The sequence below is a fragment of the Penaeus japonicus genome, unplaced genomic scaffold (genome assembly GCF_977035675.1).
Source record: "Penaeus japonicus unplaced genomic scaffold, GWHDUDI00000001_assembly GWHDUDI00000014, whole genome shotgun sequence".
NCBI lineage: Eukaryota > Metazoa > Arthropoda > Malacostraca > Decapoda > Penaeidae > Penaeus > Penaeus japonicus.
The window spans coordinates 9,466,593-9,471,592 of record NW_028234416.1 but is presented as its reverse complement, the minus strand read 5'-3'; the positions used below and the strand labels follow the sequence as shown (position 1 = coordinate 9,471,592).

General features: G+C 38.8%; 1 protein-coding gene across 4 annotated transcripts in view; it reads right to left on the bottom strand.

Moving 5' to 3' along the window:
• LOC122248304 (uncharacterized) overlaps positions 1 to 5,000 on the bottom strand; it is a 90,846-nt gene that overhangs the window by 66,690 nt on the left and 19,156 nt on the right. The gene's annotated exons all lie outside the window — the stretch shown is intronic.

Here is a 5,000-nt window from a genome sequence, read left to right as displayed (position 1 = left end):
GCCCACCTACCCACCCCACACCACTCACTCGCTCACACTTCACGATACCACTCACTCACTCACTCAAACTCTCTCTCTCCTCTTCTCTCCTAATCTGTTCCTCGTCCCCTCATCTCTCTCACTCTCTTACTCTCTCACTATCTCTCTCTCATCTTCTCTCTGCTCTCTCGCTCTCTCACTCTTTCGCTCACCGCTCTCCTCTTTCTCTCTCTCCCCCAGCCCTCTCATCGCAGTTAGCATCTGGCTCGTCTCGCAATCACTCTGAATCCACACACTCTCGATTCGCTCTCCCTCAGCCTCACTCACTCTTCGCTCTCATCTCTCTCATCCTCTCCTCTCTTTGCCTCTTCTCTCTCTCTCTCCTCTCTCTCTACTCTCTCTCTCTCACTCTCACTCGCTCTTCTCCTCCTCTCCTCACTCGCTCGCTCGCTCAACTCTCTCACAGACACTCACGCACTCACTCACCGCATCTCTCTTCTCTCTCTCTCCACTCGCTCCTCGACGCTCTTCCGCTCTCTCTCTCTCTCTCCCCTCACTCTCTCTCTCTCAATCTCTCTGCTGCTTCTATCATCTCAATCCTTCCGTTCTCTCTCTCACTCTCACTCTCACTCTCACTCTCACTCTCACTCTCTCTCTCTCTCTCTTTCACTCACTCATAGACTCAGTCAGTCACTCAGTCACTCACTCATTCACCCACTCACCCACTCACTCACTCTCCCTCACCCTCACTCACTCAATCTTTCTCTCTCTCTCTCTCTCTCTCTCTCTCTCTCTCTCGATCCTCCAATCTCTCCTCTCTGCCCTCGAGTATCATCTCCATCGTTTCTCTCTCTCTCTCTCTCTCTCTCTCTCTCTCTCTCTCTCTCTCTCTCACTCTCTTACTCTCTTACTCTTTTACTCTTTTACTCTCATACACTTATACACTTATACACTAATACACTAATACACTCATACACTCATACACTCACACACTCACACACTCACTCACTCACTCACCCTCATCCTCACTCACCCAATCTGTGTGTGTGTGTGTGTGTGTGTGTGTGTGTGTGTGTGTGTGTGTGTGTGTGTGTGTGTGTGTGTGTGTGTGTGTGTGTGTGTGTGTGTGTGTTTGTCTGTCTGTCTGTGTGTCTGTCTGTCTGCCTGTCAGTCAGTCAGTCAGTCAGTCAGTCAGTCAGACAGTCAGTCCATTGGTCAGTCAGTCAGTCCGTCTGTCCGATTCTCTGTTAATCTATTAGTTTGTCTCTTTGTTTATATGAATTTGTTTATCTATCTACCTGTCTGTCTGTCTACATATCAAGCCATCATTCATTTATCCATATTTACCCACCTAACTGCTTATCAATTTATTCGTCTGACTGTATTCTTGTCTGTCAGTCTTTCCTCTACTACTACTCTCATTATCCTTGAAATTATGATAATTAAAACTATGATCATTATCATTACTCTTGTAATTATCATCCTTGACTTTACAATGATTAAAACTAGCATCATCATCATGAGTGCCTTTATTATGAGCCTCATCAATCATCACTTTAAGTACAGTGTCTCAGCTGGCTCGTAAAACTAGGTTGTTATTACCCTTGTTGCCATGACTATTATTGATGCTGTTGTTATTGTTGTTGCAGCTCTTGTTGATTTTTGTATTGGTGTTATTGTTATCATTATCATTATCATTTTTTATTATTACTAATACTATTTTTGTATTAGTGTTATTGTTATCATTATCATTTTTATTATCAGTATTACCATTATTATCATCATTATCATTAATATCATCATATTTAGCATTACTATCAATGACTGTTGTTATCACAACTATTACTAGCATCGTCATTATTCATTATTACTATTAATGATGATCATTGTTATTGTTATTATCATTACTATTTTCTTATTCTAAATCTTATCATAAACATTATCCTTATTACCATTATCATTATTATCATTATCATCATCACCATCATCATTATCATCGCTTTTATTATCATTATTATCATAAATGTCATCATAATCCTTATCCTTATCACCATTATTGTGATCATAAATAGTGACAGTAGTAGTAGTAGTATCATTATTCTTATCATTACTAATAATAGCATCATCATCTATATCACCATAACTTTTTTTAATATCATCCTCATACAAGATAATATACACAGCAAAACACGTTTTGAATATGAAAAGGAAATCAACTAAAAATACACTCTATGGTCATCGCTCGCCACATTTCATGTAATCCCTGCTCTAACAAGATCAGCATGTGACAAATAAAGTGTGGACATAGATTTCGGAATAACTCTTACTAGAAACTAACAAAAACTAACAGAAATTAGCAGAAATTCCCACAAAGAGAACTTGGTAGATCTAATTAACTCCCAAAGACCTGAAGGCTATGGTATTAAACATTAAGACCAATCTTCAAAGTAAAAAAGAACTACACACTGTTAGTTTATGACCGAAGGGATTGGCCATGGATAAAGGCTATACTGGCTGGTCGTTGAAAACAAACAATGCGGAAGAAACGTGTTGTAAACTTTGCAACGAAGACTAGAAATGAACATACGTGCACTACACCTCAGAGTGTCATGGTATACAGTCATTCAGGCCACCGAGCACAAAGTATATAAAAAGATATGAGTTTATATTCTTATCAAACTGACGCGTTGGATGTTATATTCATATCATTATAGGTTGTTACCCTATATCAAATATGTCAAAGTATGCTATCGGTTGTGCATTAAGTACGATAGGAAATATGAGAGTATCTTAGACGTCTTGATGATGGTGATGGTGAGGATGAGGATAAGGATAAGGATGAGGATGAGGGTGATGGTGATGATGATGATAATGGTGATGATGATGATGATGATAATAATAATGATGTGATGATGATGATTACGATCGTGGTGATGGTGAGATAAAAAGGAGGAGGAGGATAACAATAATGACGATAGAATTATAATAACAATAATGATAATAATGCTTGATGGTGGAAATTGTAGTAATAACCATGAAAATAGTTATAATAATGATATCAACCTCATATCTTCACTTTCATTTTAATTATAATAATTACGATTCCCATCATGATTACCATGATTAAAAATGATGATCAGAAATGTCACTGGCACTCTTACCAACACATAAACTTCAACGTCACCAAAATGCTCATAACAAATTGCAATATTGTGACTGAATTTCTGGATATCAATCGGTGGCAGATGGCATCAGCTGTCAGTTCCAGAAGATGAGGCTGTCACTCATCTACAAAGGCGACAAGTGAGAGGAACTGATGGCTAAGCTGAAGTGAAAATGAATATTCCTTGTATGTGTTTTTATTCAATATTGTAGTTCTCACTTTGTTTTCATTCACTATTGCAGTTCCCTAATATACCTATATTCTATTTCTATTTCCTTTGCTTATCTTAATTTCCTTTTTCAGTTCCCTGCGTATTTTCATTCCGTACATCCCACCATGTGTTTTTTTGTTTTTTTGTTTTTTTTTAGTCCCCCCACCCCCACAATTTCCTTCTATTTACGAATTCACCCAAATACTTCAATTTCATCTCACAGCTCCCCAAAAAGTTCTCATAATACCTCAAGTTTCGATAAATTAATTTCCTTCCGAAGTTACCAAACAATTTTTCATCTTCTCTATAATTCCACCACAATATTTATTTCATCACACAGTTCACACATATATTCACACGCCTACACATTTTCTTTTTATCAAGCAGTACCCGCAACACATTTTCTATTCAGGTCGCAGTTCCTCCCACATACTTTCATTTCATCCCGAGTCCCTCACAAAATTTAATCTTATTTCAAAAAAAAGTATTTACTTTGCACCTCGCGGCATGACCATGATATGTTTTCGATGCTATGTGGTAGATGATGGCGCCTGAAGTATGTGATCGAAGTGAAGAGCTGGATGTACCTCGTTCAGATCTTGGTAAACAACTTTGTTGTTTGACTGTTTCTTTCATATTTTTAATTAATTCTTACTTGTTTCTTTACGCTAAAATACAGATAAGATATACTCTCTCTCTCTCTCTCTCTCTCTCTCTCTCTCTCTCTCTCTCTCTCTCTCTCTCTCTCTCTCTCTCTCTCTCTCTCTCTCTCTCTCTCTCTCTCTCTCTCTCTCTCTCTCCTTTCTTTTCCCTTCGCTTTTTTCTTTTTTCTTTCTTTCTTTTTTTTACTGACCTTTTCCAACATTCACTTTCACTTAAAAAAAACTACAATTCTCAAACTCCACCACATAACGAAAAGAAGATACTGATTCAATACGTTTAAAATCACGTCACTGAATAAGTTTTACACTAGCAACATAGTATACGCAGCTTGATGTTCGATTCTATTGTTACAAGAGAAGCTTCTCGCAACCAACTACTACTACTATCATGAGTTGTAATAACAGTAGCAGCAGCAACATAGGCATTAGTGATAGTGGTCATAATAGTAGCAGTAGTTGTTGTAGCAGTAGTAGTATTGCAAGTTGTAGTAGTAGTAGTAGTAGTAGTAGTAGCAGTAGTTGTTGTTTTGTTGTTGTTGAAGAAGAAGCAGAAGTAGAAGCAGCAAAGGTAGTAATAATAGTATCTGTAGCAGTATTAGTTATTGTTGTATTATTCCTAGCAATAGCATCAGTAATAGTAGTGGTAGCAGCAGCTGTAAATGTACTAGCTGGAGCAGTAGTAGCAGTGACAATATTAATAGTTGTTGCAGTGCCGTCAGCAGCAGTAGCCAAATAGCCCGGCCGGCTTCGCCCTCTTCAGCCCAACTCACCAGCGTTCGAACGGGCGCGGTGCGAGAGCCTCTGGGAGTCCAGACTCGCGGCGCTCCGAGTACTGAACACGAGGCGCCGAGTCGAGTCTCCCTACACGCGACTTCCAGACGCCACCGGATACTTCCCAGGGAACATCCTACACTTTTTGCTCTCGAGTTTTTCTCTATTTCTCTCTGTCTTTTTCTTTCTCTTTCTCTTACGCTTTCTCTCTCTT